Below are 19283 nucleotides of genomic sequence, written 5' to 3'. Positions count from 1 at the left end.
ACACAGGATGCAGTCAACAAATGCTCGCTGAGTGAATGCGTGAACTCTATACCAAGTGCCGACACAGCGACTGCAGTGGGGAGTAAGATCCAGCCCCTGGCCTCATGCAGTTTTCAGTTTAGTGGGGAGACAGACAAGCAGCCTGTTGGTCTTCAGTGTGAAAGTGCTGGGAAGAGCCTGGGCGTGTTACCCAGGTGGGTGGGTATGACCCAGTCTTCGAGGTGTGGGAGGGGAGAAGGCGGGTGAGGTTTGGGGGTGGGGTCAGAGAAGGTTCTCTGGGGCAGGTGGCATCTAAGCAGAACTGGTAGGTAGTAGGCGGGTGATGGCAGGAAGGAATTTGAGCACAGTCATTCCTGCCAAAGGGAACGGAGCCGAGACTTGAAAGGGAATCAGGGACGAAGCAGCAGAGACCCGAGGGGACAGACACACAGATGGGAGGGGCAGGCCGCCACGCTCAGGGTAGAGGCAGTGAGGTTTACCCCTGTCTAAATTTACCTCTTTTGAAGAGGGGAAGATACTGTACAAAAGCCGCATCACACAGTAGAGACACCATCTATGAAATTGCTTTATTACAAAAAAAAAGAAGAAAGAAAGAAAAGCCTGGTTGGGGAGGGCTCAGTTTGTAAGCAGGTGTAAGCCTGCATTTTCTGACTTCAGAAAGGCCCCTGAAATGTCCCCAGGATCATTGTGGATGAGGAGCCCGGGCTTCTAATTAGATGGGGCTGGATTCTTCTCAGGGCCCACGTGGCTGGTCACTCTCTTGGTGAGCTAGGCCTGCTGGTTAATGACTAGCAGTGAAGAGAATATTTTTATAACAGGACTTTTCTCCTCCTAAAAGCTAGCTCTGTTCTTGAAAAGCCCCAGTCCTGTGCCCCCACAGCTGACGCAAGGGGAGGCCCTCTTTATTTTTTATCACCTTCCCCACACCTTAAGGCTCCCAGTTACCGAACATACCATCCAGGAGTGTTAGGTGCCCCCTTGAGCTCCCCACCTATTTGAGGGAAATCACAATATTTGTGTTCCTGTTGCTCCTAGAATTGGCTTAGTTGTACTCTGAGAGGTACAGAGAAAGCAAAGACAGAGTCCTTAGCATCAAAGAGCTAACATCTAGTTGAGGATATAAAAATGTATGTATCTAAAGCAATTAGGGTATAGTATTAATTAAAGTTCTTTTACTTACAGGCAACAGAAACCATCTCTTCCCTCTTAAGCAAAAGGGGAAAATTACTGGGTGGAGACAAGGGAATCACCCAAAACTGAAGGAGAGTTTGACAACCAGGATGCAGTGTGTACAGAATCCAGGGCGGCCCAGGGATCTTAGTAGTGGGAATGCAGACCTTCTCTGTTGAGATTTGTCATATGGGGTGTTCACTGGGGTAAATGGGAGTGGGGACAGCTTCTCTCATCTGGATTTTAGAAAACACTGGAAAATATAAAGAAGAAAGTGAAACCCACCCAGTGTCTTACCTCCTAGAGACACCCACTGTTATGCCTCTAATACGTATTCCTCCGGTCTTATATGCTGTGAGAAGGTGGATGAGTATGTGTATTTCTCACGAGGTTGAGGTCCCCCTACACTTTATACTGTTTTGTGTCTTGCTCTTTTCACTTAACATTGTACTGTAAACATTGAACTGTCATTGAAAGCTTTTTTGAAAAGATGACTTTTAGTGGCTGAATAATTTTATCATGTGGCTGCCTTTAATTTATTTACCAGTCCCCTGGTGTTGGACATTTCCAATTTTTCATTGCTATAAATGACACTGTAATAAATATCACGGTACATTGAATCATTGAAATTTATGATTAAGAAAAAGACTATGGGGCTTCCCTGGTGGTGCAGTGGTTGAGAATCCACCTGACAGTGCAGGGGACACGGGTTCGAGCCCTGGTCCAGGAAGATCACACATGCCGAGGAGCAACTAAGCCCATGAGCCACAACTACTGAGCCTGCGCTCTAGAGCCATCGAGGCACAACTACTGAAGCCCGTGCACCTAAAGCCCGTGCTCTGCAACAAGAGGAGCCAACGCAATGAGAAGCCTGCGCACCACAATGAAGAGTAGCCCCCGCTCGCCGCAACTAGAGAGAAGCCCACATGCAGCAACGAAGACCCAACACAGCCAAAAATAGAAATAAATCAATCAATAAATTTATTTAAAGAAAAAGAAAGAAAAAGGCTATGACCAAGCATTTAAGATAGACCCTCACATGCTTTTAAATACCTGCATCACTTGAAGGATTCTGCCCAGCCAGAGCTCTGTTCCATTACCTTTGCCATTCTAGAGGGGGTATCTTCCTCTGCGTGTGCAGGATGACATTCTGTAAATCACTGACTGCTTATTGTTCTAAACAGATCAACAGTCACTGGAAAGAAAGAGTGACCTCAAAGTCTAATCAATAACAGGCCAATTATCTATTCTTGGTCCCCAGAGATGAATCTATGCTGTGGAAGCTAGGGAGAGTCAACTGATTGCCTTCTGATTTTAGGAGACTTTGCCATGGGTCAGGAGAGGAAGGAGGCAGATGTGTCTGGAAGGCAGATAAAATTTAGTTGACCATCAGGGACCCCAGAAACCTCTAGTTTGCAATTTTTTATTTAACCAACACTTACCGTGTGTCATAAGAGGTTTACTCATATTCAGTGACTTAATCCTCCTGCCAACTCTATAAGGCAGGTATTACTGCTAATGTCATTTTATGGATGAGGAGACTAAGTCACAGAGTCATAGTAAGGGAAGTGCTGGAATTTGAACACCACCACCACCTTGCTTCCATGAATATATTAAAGTTTATATTCAGAAATTAGGATGTTTGAAAAATGCCCAAACATTATCATCAAAGAGCATCAAGACAATGCGCCATTTTTTCTTTCACTGGATTTTAGTATTTCTATGTTATCCTATATAACTCAATTACCAGCAACCTGAGTGTCCTCAGGTTTTCCTGCTTTTACTTTAATATCATAAGAACTTGCTCAAACCCTATAGTGAACATTGTGGTTGCTTCCCCAGCATCCATGTACCACACCCCTTCCTCCATGTATAGAAGCCATTGATTTGAGTGGGGTTGACCCTGCCCCCAACCTCAAGGGTAGGCCTGTTGGTGTCAGCATAACCTTACCGCTCTGTCTCAGAGATGAGGAGTAACCAAGCTCTGAGCCCATCAGTGCTTTGCATTTCATGGCCACAGGGACTGGGTCAATCTTGCACAGTACCAGATTTTCTTTACTAAGTGGGGAAGAAAAGAGCTCTCTTTTGCATCTCACCTTTCTCCTTTCTCCTTTGCATCTAAAAGGGACCTAGTCCCTTTTTCTTTGACTTACCTTCCCAAGGAACCAGTAACACAAGACAGAGTATGTAACAGATGGTTACTGGAAGTTAAGGATAATGGAAGTGGTTACAGACTACACAGAACAACAAACAACGTAAGATATTGGCCTATTCTTCAAAGTTTCTGTGCTATCCTTCCAATCTGGCTCTCTTTTCTTTTTAAGTACCAGCACCCACCATCTTGTTTAACACCCCTTCCTCTGGTCCACCTTCCTTGCATCTTCTTTATTCTCCCCATCTTCCTGGGTCCCTCACCCTCTCCCTCTGTGCCCACTCTGAAAAACTAAACCACTTTCATTTCCTTTGCAAACTAGTTCAGCCTTCCTTTGTCCTAACTTCCTCTTCATATCAAGGCCTATGTTTATTCCCTTAACCTCCTAGAGAAGGACTCGAAGTTTTCTAAACAAAAGCTTCTTTGTTGCTTAGGAAGAATTCTAAGGTAACTTCCAGCTTTCAGATTTTTTTTTTATATTAGACAATTAAAGAAAATATTATCTACCCATCACGCACATAGACTTCTTCCCTGGCTTCACATTCCACATCCCATCAGCCATGACATTCTATTGATTCTGTACCTGAGAATGGCCCCACGCTGACCTCCTCCATTCCCACCTCACCCCACCCACGCCACTCTGCAGCTCTAGTTTAGGCCATCACTGTCTCTTCCCTAGACTGGGGCTTCCAAATATCATCCCGCAGACTCTGATGAAGTTTGCACCAATCTGCAGGGAAAAATTAAATTAAAGACAATGCAGTGAGTTTCTAGATATGTCTAAATTTATTTAAAATAAAAAACTCAAAAAATGAAGTTGGACTCTTACCTTACAATATATACCAGAATTAATTCAAAATGGATCAAGGGCCTAAATGTAAGATCTAAAACCAGAAAACTCTTTGAAGAAAACATACGGGAAAGTTTCATGACATTAGATTTAGCAACAATTTCCTGGATATGATTCTAAAAGCACCCGCAACAAAGGAAAAAATCGATAAAAATTGGACTTCATCAAAATATAAAACTTCTGTGCATCAAAAGATACTATCGAGAGAGCAAAAGATAACCCATGGAATGGGAGAAAATTTTTGCAAATCATCTATCTGATAAGAGAGTAATATCCAGAATATATAAAGAAGTCCTGCAATCCAACAACAAAATGACTAGATTAAAAAATGGGCAAAGGACTTGAACAGATATTTTTCCAAAGAAGATATGCAAATGGCCAATAAACGCATAAAAAGATTCTCAGTATCACTAATCATTAGGGAAATGCAAATTAAAACCACGATGAGATATCACTTCACATTCATTCAGATGGCAGTTATAAAAAATGAAACAAAACAAAACAAAATATCAACTATTCGTAAGGATATGGAGAAAGTAGAACCCTTGTGCATTGCCCATGGGAACGTAAAACTGTGCAGCCAATGTAAAACTGTGCAGTGGAGAATAGTATGGCGGTTCCTCAGAAAATTAAACATAGAATTATCAACATGGAATTATGATCCAGTAATTCCGTGGGAAAAAACTGTCCACTGACAGATAAATGAATAGACAAAACATGGTATATACACAAAAGGAATATTATTCATCCCTAAAAAAGGAGGAGATTCTGACACATGCTACAACACGGATGAACTTTGAAGATATTATTCTGAATGAAGTAAGCCAGTCTCTAAATGACAAATATTATATGATTCCACTTGTATAAGGTACCTAGAAGAGTCAAACTTCTAGAGACAGAAAATAGAATGGTGACCGCCAGGAGATGAAGGGATGGGAGAAAGGGGAGTTAGTGTTTAAGGAGTATAGACTTTCAGTTGGAGAAGATGAAAACATTCTGGAGATGGATGGTGGTGATGGTTACAGAACAATGCAAATATAGGTAATGCCACAGAATTGTAAACTTAAAAATGGTCAAGATGGTAAATGCTGTGTTACGTATATTTTACCACAATTAAAAAAATCTATTAAAAAAAGAACTCACCTCTAATCTGAGATTGTCCTTCATACATTTTTGGTATGAAAATGTGTTTCATTAAAAATAAAATCTCAGGGCTTCCCTGGTGGCGCAGTGGTTGGGAGTCCGCCTGCCAATGCAGGGGACACGGGTTCGTGCCCCGGTCCGGGAAGATCCCACATGCCGCGGAGCGGCTGGGCCCGTGAGCCATGGCCACTGAGCCTGCGCGTCCGGAGCCTGTGCTCTGCAGCGGGAGAGGCCGCAGCAGTGAGAGGCCTGCGTACCGCAAAAAAAAAAAAAAAAATCTCAAATAATCTTTTTCCCCTTAATCCTTATTTAGAAAAATAAAAAAGCTGACAAATTGAAAAAAATAATAGTTGATGATACTACTGTTATTACCATTACTGGTCCATGAAATCCTAGAGGTTCAGGAACTACTGTTCTAGTCTACCTGCTAACTTGCATTCTGGTCTCCTCCACACCACTCCAGAATCATATTTCTGAGATCTCATCATGTTACTGTTTCAAACCCTTCAGAAACTCTTATTACTCACACTGCTGAAATCCAGGGGAGGTTGCATGCATCCCAAGTGTAACAAGATGATCCATGGGGTGCAAGAAGAAATCTAGAATTACAATTTCTATTAAATTTTCATTCTGTCATTAATAAGTATTTATTAAGTATTTTTCTGTGCCAGGGCCCATCTAGGTACTGGGGATAGGCAGTGAATAAAAGAATAATTCCCTGCCCTCAGGGAGCTTATACTCTAGTGTGCAACTTATAACCCACCTGGCATATTAGTGCAGTATATCAATTATAGGTAAATAAATAAATAAATATACACTAGGGGTGTACACTCCAAAAAAGATTTTTATTGAATAAAACTACACAATCAAAATGTTGGACATCCCTGTCTTAAAGCACAAAATCCAAATGCCTTGATATGGGACATGTGTTTTTCATCATTTTTCAACACTCTCTATCTCATTAGTTATGGTCTAACTTTTCCAAATTGCTGGCCATTTCTTCAGCAGGCCCTTGTGACCCACAGATCTGCATATGCACACCTTCTGCCTGAAATGCCCTCATTCATCTGGCAAACCAATGCACTTCCAAGAGTCCCTTTGATGACCTTTGCCTCATCCCCAAACACAGATTTAGTTGGATTTAGGCACTTTGCTTCCACGATAGGAACTGGAGTTTCCAAATGTCATACCACAGACACTGTAGACACTATTATTGTATTATCTTGGCAGGTATTATGGATCAGATACTCAAAATCCCCTTTCCCCCTTGCCTATCTGTACAATAAAGCCTGGAAACTTATCTTTCTAGACTCCCTAGCAGCTAGATATAATCATGCAGAACAGTCTATCCAGTGAAATGCAAGTGAGGATCCCTGAGGAATCCCACAGGCATTTCCTCCAATAAACCTCTTGTACATCTAATCCCAGGTGGCATCTTCTTCTCAGAAGACTCAAACTAACATATCAGAAAATTTGAGTAATTTGCCTGAGCTAATGGCATGGGTGGAGTTTGAACACATGTACTTTTCACTCCAAAGACCAAACAAGTTATTTCCAACACACTGCATTATAATTTTGTATTGAGTTAAATAGTACCCTCCCCCGCCCCCCAAAGATATGTCTACATCCTAACTCCTGGAACCTGTGAATGTGACCGTATTTGTAAAAAGAGTCTTTGCAGATGTAATTAAGTACCTTGAGATGAGATCATCCTGGATTACGTGGATGGGTCCCAGAACCAATGACAGGTGTTATTATAGACGCAAGAGGAGAAGACATAAACACAGGGAAAAGGTCATGTGAAGACCAAGGCAGAGATTGGGTGATGCAGCCACAGTCCAAGGGACACCTTGAGCCACCATAAACTGCAAGAGGCAAGGAGATGTTCCCCTAGAATCTTCAGAGGGAGTGTGGCCCTGCCAACATCTTGATTTCAGCCTTCCAGCTTCCAGAACTGTGAGATAATAAATTTCTGTTCAGTGACCGAGTTTGCGGTAATTTGTAGCAGCAGCCAAGAGAAACTAATACTAAATTTTTCTTGTTCTCTATCTTGGTACTAGCACAGAACCTGACACATAGTATATGTTTTAAAAGAGTGAATTAGTTAATAGATTAATACATGGGGATGATGAAACAAAGCTTGACATTGTTTCCAAGTAACTTGGACTGAACGTTATATAACTGTACTTGATGACAGATTTCCAGTATGAGGTTATCTAGGAAGAGAACTAATATTTATTGAGCGGCTGCTGTGTAGCAGAAACCAAGATAAGTTTCATAAATTACATTACAGTAGGACGATTATAAATTATAGCGGTAAAGGCAAGGCTTTGGAGTCAAATTTGAACTCTGATTCTTATTAGCTGCATGACCTTCGGCAAATTACTTAAACTGTCTTAGCCACAAGTTCTTATCGGAAAAGTGGGGAAATGAATCCTATCTCCCCACCCTGTTTTCGAGGATTAAAGGAGATAAATAGCTGAGCACAGTGCCAGGCACCCAGAAAATCTCAACAAACATGAGTTATTATGAGGGTAACATGGTCGTGGGTGCAGAGGGAGGTGCTGGAATTGGACCCTCACCTGAGAACAACAGGTGCTAAGTGCCGGCTTGCTGAGACGAGCCCTGTAGGTCACCTTGGCCTGTAGGAGGCAGTGTGGTTTAAGCTATCTTGCCAGTACCCTCCCCTTGGAAGGGCGCCTCGGGGCGGGAGGGGGCTCTCAGCAGCAGGAAGCTGTCGGGGCGGGGGGGGGTTACTTCCGGCAGAGTGTTGATTTGGGGGCGAGCTGAAGCCTCGTCTCCACACGAGGGAGTAGGCAGTAGGAAGACCCTCACGGAGCCCTCCAGAGCACGTAACAGGAGAGCCCGCATTTGGGTGCCTGCCCATACACTGGGAACAAAGGGCCCCTCGGTGTCAAGTGGAGGCGCTGTCGTGACCAGCTGAGAGGGTTACGAGCTTACAAGCGACAGTCTCGTAAAACGAGACCGGCCTCTCCATCCTCCGCCCCCCACGCCGCCGCAGTGCATGCTGGGAAGCGGGAGGCGTTGCTAGAACGGGAAGAAGCCGGACCACCCCCCTCCAAAGCGCTGCTGTCAGCCCCGAGCGCGTTCCAGTCCCTCGGGGAAACTTAAAAAAAAAAAAAATTCTTGGTATGCCCAGAAATTCCGATTTAACTGGTCTGGAACGGAACCCAGGCACTGACATTTTTAATGAGCAGCCTGAATTGGGAACCACTTCCCTAAAGCCTGTGCTTGGGAGAAGGTGGAGGGTTGCCAGATTTAGCAAACAAAATGAGCGGTACTTAGATGAAAGCGTTATTTATCTAGAACTCTAATTTCATTGGCGTTCTGCAGTTTTAAGAGGGAAGGAAAAGTACTGGAAATGGACCGAAGGTTGAAATTTTAAAATGAACAGGGCAGAATCTTAAGGAATGAAAATAACCGTTTAATGATAAAAGGTGACGGAAACACTATGGAATTGGGCTGATCTGTCACTTAAAGGAGCAGCTACCCAGTGAGAAATGGGAGGGTTTGAGAGTTTGGGAGCAATTTCAGGAAAAATAAACCGTTTCATGTTTATGACCCCAGTGAACTGAGATTCCCAGTAAACCAGTGATATCACGCTGACCTTGCCCCAGAGATGAACAAACAGAAGCCTGGAGAATTTACGTGATTTGTGCAAGTTCAACACAGCTGGTAAGTGACAGAGCCAGGATTTGAACCTAAGTTAATTTGGCTCAAAAAAGGGGGGGGGGGGTGAGTGGGAGTTAATGGAGTAGAAAGCTCTTTCTACTGTGCCATAATGACTTTCAGAAGTGGTTTTTTTTTTTTTTTTTTTGGTATTAGTAATATTAACAGATTGATTCCCTAAAACCATAGTTAACCCATAAAATAGCCCAGGGAAACCCAACTTCATTTGAGGTAGGGGCTGGAGTTGGGCATTCTGGAGCCTTGGGGGCCCAGACCCTCTGGACTGGCCTGTTCCTGTCTTCCGGCCCTGCCCTGGGTGAACAGGGTGAGCGGCTGAGCTGGGACATGCCTGTCTCCTGTCCTGTCCTCTCAGTTGCTGAGCAGTCAAATGGCTGCATGGATGTTTACTTTGCGGCGATTTCTGCTGCTCCATCAAGATGTTGACTGCTTAAATTTCTGTATTTTGATTAAATGCCATCTCACTGTGCCTGTGCTTGTTGTGCTTGAGTCCTGAGGCTGTTTTAGGAAAGGGTACAATTTTGTAAATGAAATGGAGAAAAAGAAACAAAACCACCTGTTCTGCAAGACTGCGTGCTGCCCAGTGGAGCTCTCCCATCTGTCCCTCCCTCCCCGACTCCCTCCCACCAAAGGAGGGAGGTTCCCTATCCCCATCCAAAAGTAATCTTTAGATGGGGCCTCCCAGTCACAGGGCCTTGGCTTTGGGGGGCTGAGAACAAGCTGTCGTGACAGGCGGGGGCAGCGACTCATAGTGTGGGGGAAGACAGGCTGCTGAGGGCGGCTGGTACCCAAATTACCTTATGCTCCCATATGTGAAAGAGGCAAAGCTTACTAATGAGTAATACCAGCCTTCGGCTCACCCATTCCCACCACCTGGTAAAGGAAAATGTGTCTTTCCCCCCTCAGCTCCCCTCTTTCCTCACCCACATGTGGAATTCCATGTTTGCCAGCCTGCCTCCTGGGATTTTGAGACATGGGGTAGAGGGATGGGTGCAGCCAGGACTACAAGAAACAGGAGGGAATAGAAAAGGAACTAAAGTGGAGGGGTTTGTGGACTGGGCTTTCAGGAACGTTTTTGGTAGAGTTGAGAATAAGATACAAAGTAAGTTTTAGGCTGGGAGAGAAAAGGTCTTTTTTTTTTCTAAATAATTTATTGAGGTGAAATGCACATAGCATAAAATTATCCTTTTTAAAGTGAAAAATTCAGTGGCGTTTAGTTACATTCACCATGTTGTGGAACCACCACCTATCTATTTCTGAAACATTTTCATCACCTCAAAGTAAAACCCTGAGAAAGGGTAGTTTAAGATGGTCGATATGGAATAGGAATTGGATCCCTTAATGTTCTTTTTTTTTTTTTTTTTGCGATACGCGGGCCTCTCACTGTTGTGGCCTCTCCCGTTGCGGAGCACAGGCTCCGGACGCGCAGGCTCAGCAGCCATGGCTTACGGGCCTAGCCGCTCCGCGGCATGTGGGATCTCCCTGGACCGGGGCACGAACCCGTGTCCCCTGCATCGGCAGGCGGACTCTCAACCACTGCGCCACCAGGGAAGCCCCCCTTAATGTTCTTTAAGAGAAGTAAGTGAAAATCTCTTGGGGTTTGTTCTTAATAACTTGAGTTGTGGACTTTGGTAGGACTTTGACCTACCCAAACTAGGCCATAAGGTCCCTGGGGGTTATTGGGTTCCATAAACACATACAGTGATCCCACAGTTACCCCATTGCCCCCTGGCAGGAGACCCGCAGGAACACTTCACCCTAAACACAGCATTAGGTCCTGCACATCCCAGACTATGGGTTCCTCACAGTGGCCTTGGTATTTGTCATGACATGATTTCACCAGGTCAGATGGTGGGAGGGACAGGAGGCATTCTCTGTGATATGTCCTGTATCCACATCCTCTAAGGAGGGTCTGGCCTTAGTATCCTGCAGGAAAGGACCCCACCAGCAGCTTTGGAGTTCAAACTTTGAGTATACCCAGAATCCTTGAAGTACCCTTCAGATAAGTGGAGCTACTCACTCCCATCCATACATTCCCTGCAACTTCTCATTTCTTAGTCTTCTCAAGTATCCATCCCACCCGCTCTCTCCCCCAGTCCCTTACCCCAGATGACCAGGTGCTAATAGCCTTTTAACTTTTTCCATCTTCATATAATGATATAAGATTACTTACACATAGATATATAGATTATATATCAGATAGAGGATAGATGATAAATAGATAAATCTCTGTATATGTAGGGTTTGGGGGAGTTCATTGCTTTCTCTGGAAAAATTAGATCATGGATTTTGTACATATTCTGTTTCTCACTCAAAAATACCTTGTGGGAATCCCTCTGTCACCTGGTATGGTTCTAATTCATTGTTTTGAGTTGGCTTACATAATAATTCATGATGAGACTCTTTCATAATTTATCCATTATTTATCTTTCTCTTGAAAGACATTTGTCTGTTTTAGGTTTCTGTCACTACAAACTGTGAAGCAATAAATATTCTTAAGCCTGTATCTTTATGTACTGATGCTTTTGCTTCTACCGAATAGATTCCAAGGTTGAAGGGCATGTGTATTTTAAAATTTATTATATATTTCTAGATTGCTTTCAAAAAGGCCCAAACATCATATTTTCAGTAGTAAAATACGGAGAATGCTTTACCCACACCCCTACTAGCAACAGTCGCTATCACTCTTGTTTTAATATTTTCCATTCAGATCGTCTTAAAGTGATATTTCATTGTAAACTTAATTTGCAGTTTGTGGGCTACTGGTGAGCTTGAGCATCTTTTCAAGTTTGTTGAGAATTTGGATTTGCTTTTCTGTGAATTATCTATTCATAGTCTTTGCCCATTTTTTGATTGGGCAATTTGTAGGAGCTCTTTTTATAGTATTGTTATTTATCATTTATCTGTCATCTGTAAAACTTTTTTCCCTCCAAATCTATCACTTACGTATTATCTTAGTGGCATTTTCAATTTAAGTCACATATGTCTTTCTTTCAGAGGTTCTGGGTTTCCTGTTCTGATAAGAAGATTCCCCAACCCATGTATTTACCTAGATTTTCTTCTAAGCTATTTATTGTTTTATTTTATACAAATGTAACAAGTCTTATATATGTCTAAAATTTGTTTTTGTATATAGCATAAGATGGGATTCAACTTGTTCTAGTAAGTTGAGCTAGTATCATTTATTAAATAATCTATTCTTTCCCTGCTGTCTTGAATTATCAGCTTTGTATTAAATGCTCACATGTACCGGGATTGATTTTTTTCATCCCCTATTCTGTACCTCTTACTGTTGGTCTCTTCCTGTACTAATACACAATGATTTAATTACTATAGCTTTTTGGAGTGCTCTGATACTGATAAGGTTAGATGTCTCTTATTGTTATTCTTTTTCCTATTTTTCTTATCTTCTGAATATTTATTGTCTGTGTAAGTTCTAAGCACATTTTATCCAATTAAAAAACAAAACGTGTTGGAGGCAAAGTAAGTCTGTGGTATTAGAAGTCAAGATAGTAGGTGGTTTCTCCTTGGTGTTGGGGGACACTGAGAGGGGACGGGATGGGGAACTTAAGGAGTGCTGGTTATGTTATATGTCTTTATGGGGATGTTAGTTACATGGGCACACTTATGGTTTGGCACTTTTCTGTATGTACACTATACTTCAAAACCAATTTACTTACAATCAAAAAATCTGCTGGTGCTGTGGAGAGAAATCAAAGATCTAAATAAATGAGAGGAGGACCATGTCTGTGGATTGAGAGCCTCAACATAGTAAAGATAACTAATTCTCTCCAAAGTGATATACAAATATAATGCAATTCCTATTAAAACCCCAGCCAAAAAAAAAAAAAACCCACAAACTACTGGGATTATAATTGGCATTGTATTACCTTTATATTTGGGGGGAGAAGGAATTTGTTAAGATATTAACTCCTTTGAACAAGTTGTTTGGTGTTAAAATTCTTCAGATTTTGTTTCGGTTTTTTTCATAAGGTTTTTTTCCATAGTCTTATGTTTCTTTTATATTTATCCCTCAATATTTTATAGATTTTGTCACTAAAATTAATTGAGTATTTTTCTCATTTCTATTTTTAGGTGAACATGCGATAGTATAGAGAAATGATTAATTTTTGTATGCGTTTCTGTAAAATTTGTCACCTTACCAAATTCTTCATTAATTTGAGTGTTTTCTTAAAACTAGAGTTTCCTGGGTTTTCTAGGAATGTAGTCATGTGGTCAATGGAAGAAAATATTATCAAATATTTATGTCAGTTACTTAATTTTATGTTCTTATTATATTTTCTAAAAACCTCCAAGGCAATGTTAAACAGGAACATTAATAGCAGGCATAAATCTGAAAAGAAGAGATAAAACCATGAGCAAAAAGAAATATTCCAATACTTTATTTCTTCTTTCACATGCTTGTACTAATCACTTCATTTTCTTACCTTATGACATTTGTTTTAATCTCTGAATCTTGAAGAAAATGTTGAGTTACAGTGGCAATAGTGGGCATTTTTGTCTGGATTTGATTTTAATTGAAGTGCTTTTGGTGTTTGACCAATGAGAATGATATTGGCTATTGGTTTTTAATAAAGAGACTTTATTATATACAACAACTATCATTTCATTCTTATTTTCCTTAAAGCTTTAATATGGATGGCTGCTGAATTTTATCAAATGCCTTTTCAGGAACTATTGATAGGGTATGGTTTTTCACTTTTAATTTATTGATGAAAATGTTTATGTTGATAGATTTCTTGACGTTGTGCTTTGTAATCCTAGAATAAACTCTGCTTAGTTACAGTATTATTTTTTTGCCACATGGCTAGATTCTATTTGTTAATATTTTATCTAGCATTAAAATCATGCTTGCTTCATAAAATAAATTGAGAAGCTTTCAATTTTTTCCATGGTCTAGAATAAATTAATTAACACTGATATTATCTATTCTTTGAAGATTAGAAAGCTGAGCTGTTAAACCATCTGTCCTGATACCCTTGTTAATGGTTGACATTTAACAACCTTTCTTTTCTCTCCCACTAAAATTGTTACTCAGGTTTTCACTTGGATTAATTTTGGTAATTTCCTCTAGATCTTCAAATTTATTGTCATAGAATTAGCATATAATAAATTCTTATAATTATTTTAATCTCTTCTGTATCTGTGATGATGGCTCTTTTTCACTCCCAATTTTGTCTATTTTTTTAAATTGAGGTATAATTGACACACAACATTATGTGTTTCAGGTGTTCTTGTTTATTATTTATTTATTTATTTATTTTTTAATCATCCAAAATTAGTGTATTATTCTTAATTAGAGCAACGCTCTTGGGACCGTTGATGTCATCTGCAGCTTTTGATCCAATGTCGGCTACGTGGCTGAGACAAATCTGGGACGTGGGGGGATGGGACGTGTGGGAAAGGGTGGAGCATCCCGACCCAGCCCATCCCTGAGCCCCTGAGTCCCAGGGCAGATGCTGGCAGGCAGGTGGCTCTGGGCTCTCACGTCTGGGGAGCGTTCTTGTTTACTTTTTTGTTCTCACTTTTCTTTAAACAGACTAGGGAAGGGTTTATCAATTTCATTGAACTTTTTAAGAACAAGCCTTTGGATTTGTTCAGTAGTGTCTCATATGATTTTCTTTTCTATTTAGTTCACTCTGCTTTCATGTTTACTAACTCTCTTTCAGAAGACTTTATCTTCCTCCTTCCTTCGCCTTTCTCTCTCCAGAGGAGATATAATAAATGCTGTTGCTTTGTTGCCTCATCTGTCTCCCACTTCTGGGTTTTGCTGAGATACAAAAGAGTTTTTCATTCTGGATTATTATTATTATTATTAGAATTTCCTTGGAATGTTCCTTGCCTATTTTAAGAATCCTCATTTAGAATTTATATTACACATTCTCAGGCAACCTACTATTATGGATTTAGATATTACACATATTTATATAAATAGCAAGCATCATAGCTCACTACTCTTTTCTTTTACTTATTCTTTTTTCCTGATCTTGAGGTCTCTGCTATGATTCATTTGTTGTTTAATTAGAGCCCTTTCTTTAGTATTTTTCCCAGACAGGGCGTGGGAATAATCTATTCCCTGAATTCTTACACGCCCCAAATATCTTTCTTTCTCGCTGACAGATGAAGGCTAACTTGGCCAGCAGAGGAATCCTAGGTTGCAGTCCTTTTTCTCAAAAGTCCATAAATGTTACTCTCCTAGTTTTCAATGCAGCAGTGTTGAGTGCCAATGTGCTTTTCCTTTCTTGTTCTTTTTACCTGTAAACCTGAAAGATTTATTGCTTTACCTTTGGAATTTGGAAATTGACCAAGATACACCTGGGGGTAGAATTTGGTGAAAACTTGCAAGACAGGTACTGATCTTTCCTCATCTATACCAAATTTTCTTGCATCATTGTTTGTTGCCTCTCTCCAGCTGTTCCTCCTTCTCCTTCTGGAATTTCTGTTTTCCCTATGGAAGCCATCAGTTCTGTGGTTTGAATTGTTTCTTCCACTTGATCCTCTAGGCCCTGAATTGTCTCAACACTGACTATCCTACTCTTTACTTAACTCAATTTGTTTAAATTTGAAAATCACATTTGCCTATTTAAATTCTAGGCTGTCTTCTGAACGTGTTTTAAAAACCTCCTCAGCACCTTTTATTACTGTTATTGTTTTGTATAGTTTGTAGACGATCTCCTCCAGTAGCTCTAAAATTTTACGTCTTTATTTTTTATGTTTTGATTGCTTTGTTTATTATTTCTCTCTCTCTAGCTGTTGTCCTTCTCTGATGTATTATTTTTCTTTGTTTAATCCTTGGAGTTTGGGTATAGTTGCTAAGAGCCTTCTGCAGCATCACTTCTGAGAGTAGTGGAAGGCCCTGTGGTCTCTGTTGCAGGGGCTGCCAGTGGAGCAAACAGTGGGTTTTCAGATCCCTGTGAAGGCACCACAGGAAGGAAGACTTTAGGTTTCCCATCTTTTCATGAGATCCCAACCTCAAGGATGAAATCACTAACTTCCCTTTTCAGCTCTTGAGTTGGAATATACCAGTGGATACAGACATGCCCTGGGGTGGGCAGTCCCTCAGGCCAGCTCCCCCAAGATCCTCAGTGTTCAGACCCTCACCTGAGTCCTTCAGACACTAGTGGCCAGGCTCTTAGGTGGCCCAGAGGGGAAAAGGCATTTGACTGCACAGGCGCCCCCTTACCAGTTGCCAGCATCTGTCTGGATTAGGTAGGATAGACAGTCTGGAATTGTGGTTGGGAGGGAAGGGTGGTCAAGACATCTTCCCTAGTTCCTGCTCATTTCTACAAGTCAAAACTCTATCCATCCATAAAGGTTGTTTTAAAAAACCACTTCCTTTATGAATCTCTTTCTGATCCTCATGTCTCAGTGGCTCTCAACTCTGGCTGGACATTGGTATCTCCTGAGGAGCTTTAAAAAAACACCAATGCCTGGGTCCACCCTGAAAGATTCTGATTTAACAGGTTGGGCTCTGGGATTTGTAAAGCCCTCCTGGCGACTCTACCAGATACAGCCTGATTGAACATCACTCATCTCACCTGATGTGATCATTCCCTCCCACCTTCTCACAGCATCCAGTCTTTCCTGTGTTATACCTTTCAGGAACGAATTTTATCTTCCTACCAGGAAGCTTCTTGAGCTCACATTCATTTATTCATGCAGTAATTGTCATTTGTTTCTTTCATTCACTCATTCATTTATTCATTCAACAAACATTTAGTGTCTGTTGTACTCCAGGTGTCAGACCCTGGAAGATTCAAAGATGAATAAAAGTCTCTGAGAAAATATATTTACAGACTTGTGTGAGTTTAGTTAGAGTTTTTCAAAGGAAGCGGATCTTCTCGCACTTTTCCCTAAAATAAACCGGGAGGAAACTGCTATGGACTGCTTGCCTGAAAAGTGCTTTTGTGAGAAAAGGTGCTATCACAAATTCAATATTTAAAAATTCAGATAAATAAAGACCACAGTGTCAATTGTTGACAGAGACAAGTGGGAAGAGCCACAGATATCTGTGAGTAGGCAAACCTCAAAAGCCACATAGCACGCAGGCTTGTGTCACTAGCAGCTGATGCTTCCTAACCCAGAATCTAAACTCCGGGAAGAAATGATGGCAAAGTTATCATTTCTTGACACAAATTTCTCTTTTTTTTCCAGAAGTGGGTGTATTCAGAGGCACTATATGAATAACGTTTGCTCTGAGTCATGGAAATGAAAAAACATTTCTGACTGTGAAGTTTTGGGTGCAGTGTAATGTTTGCCAGTCCCCTGTACACACTGGTGAGGAGGGAGTGTTTTGGGGGTAGGACTCCCTGCCTGAGAACTGGGTGACGATGCAGTTCTGGACCCTCTGGGACATTTTCCTCCATGGTCATGAGCACCCCTCACACACAACTGGGTGCCCAGGTGGTCTATTTTCATCCTGAGTGAACATTTGTGTGGACCAGCTTTCACAAATGGGCAGATGGAATGCCAGAGGAATTCGGGTGTCTATGATGACAGGCTGTTTTAGGCTAAATTCTATAAGCTCCGGACAGAGTAAGGAAAATTGGCTTCTGAGTTAGAACCAAAAATGCCACGAAATTAGAGTAATTTTCCCCTCTCTTATTTATTGCATTTAGAGTCCCATCTCACCTATCTGGAACCTAGCCAAGAACCAAGAAAGAAACCAAAAAATAAAAATTAAAAAAAGGCTCTAATAAGCGTAGCTGGAGATAGTGGAAGTCCTACCATGTGGGCACTCAGGCACTTTCCATCTAGGAAGACCCAGCTCTCACCCAACAGCCATTTTCTTTTCTTTACACACAGTTTTAACAAGTTTGTGGATCTAGTTATCCAAACCTAGATGGATAGTTACACATTGGAAGTGATGTAACAGATGCTATAGACATGCACACTGACAGGCATGAGAAGCAAGCAGGAGACAGAAAAAAGGAAATGTGCATGCAGCGGCATGTCTCCATCTTTTCAGCCCACTCTACTTTCAATAAATGTGAACATTTCGCCTCCTTCCAGAGTTTCTGACACCTCAGGTAGATACACCCTCCCTCCTTGCCACACTGGCTGGCCTGAAAAGTGGACTCTGAGTTGGAGGTTGGCACACAGGAGGTTTATTAAAGAGTGAACATGGCATCCATGCTGTGGAAGGGAGGCAAGGAAGTAGGAGTCACTTCTGGAAAAAGAGAAATTTGTGGCGAGAGAAGGGAACTTTGTTGTTTTTTTTTTTTTGTGGAGTTTAGATTCCAGCTTGAAAATTCAAACTACAGTGTAACCCGACAGTAGTCTTAGCCAACTCCAAGGAAAGAGCTGGAGCTAGCATAGTTCTTCTGAGTTGTCCTCAGTTGGATGAAGATGTCCATCTTATATTCCTGTATTGAAGGTCATTGAACATAAGCTGTCTAGGCTCCTTGGGTGCAGAGGCTCTCAGAAGGGGCTGGCAGGTGAAAGCTCTCTGTTGACAACGCTCTCTGCAGCTGAGGCAAAAGTCCTTCATGGAAGGAGACCTGGGTGGCACATCACAGTGTCCACCAAACTCCGTGACTCATCCCCTGGAGGGCTAGGATATTCTCACCTTCTCTGTGTCTCACTTGATTCATGGCTATGACAGAGACTGTTAAGTATCCATCAAATATCCATTCCAGATATTCTGGTAATGATAGCAGGGCTAGAATATATTATTTTCCTGTCATCCTCATTAGTAGGTATAGCCATTGGTTTTGGCCAGTGAGATATAAACATCAATATGTGTGGAGATCTGGAGAAGCCTTTGCAGAAGTTGATGGCTCAGCTTTCTCCCTTCTTCCTTTGCACTACCAGTGATGTGGACCAGTTAGATGGGCTCTGGCAGCCATCTCGGACCAAAAGGTAACTTTAAAGACAGAAGCTATGTACTTGCAAGGTAGATCAGAAGAACAGGAGGAACCTGACTCCCCAGTGACACTGGAGCCGCCAGACCACATCTGGACTGATGTCTCTGGACTTCTTTTTATAAAAGAAATAAACATCTATCTTGTTTAAACAATTGTTATTTTGAGTTTTCTGTTTTACAGCCAAATTTGACCCTGGCAGATTCAAGGGCCAAGCTCTACTGGGGATTTCTTATGGTTGAGGTAGAGATTTTTTGCTTCCTTAATAATTCTGGAATCTATCTCCTCTCCATTGCCCCTGTCCCTTTAGTGGAAGTCCTTACTGTTTCTCCCTTGAATCTTCACCCCTTCCAATAAGTAGTCTGTACCGCTGCCA

General features: G+C 41.5%; 1 long non-coding RNA gene across 2 annotated transcripts; it reads left to right on the top strand.

The window, feature by feature from the left end:
- The first annotated feature begins 8375 nt into the window (after nucleotides 1-8375).
- On the top strand, nucleotides 8376-18984 carry LOC132501033 (uncharacterized). 2 transcript variants are annotated; one of them, XR_009534114.1, is made up of 3 exons: nucleotides 8376-8465; nucleotides 8904-9011; nucleotides 18858-18984. It is a non-coding gene; the product is annotated as an uncharacterized LOC132501033 (long non-coding RNA). The 2 variants fall into 2 exon arrangements; XR_009534113.1 differs by lacking the exon at nucleotides 8376-8465 and adding an exon at nucleotides 8541-8773.
- Nucleotides 18985-19283: the final 299 nt, after the last annotated feature.

The sequence above is a fragment of the Mesoplodon densirostris genome, chromosome 13 (assembly GCF_025265405.1).
Source record: "Mesoplodon densirostris isolate mMesDen1 chromosome 13, mMesDen1 primary haplotype, whole genome shotgun sequence".
Taxonomy (NCBI): Eukaryota; Metazoa; Chordata; class Mammalia; order Artiodactyla; family Ziphiidae; genus Mesoplodon; species Mesoplodon densirostris.
Note: the sequence above shows the minus strand (reverse complement) of the source record. Positions and strands in the feature narration are given on the sequence as shown.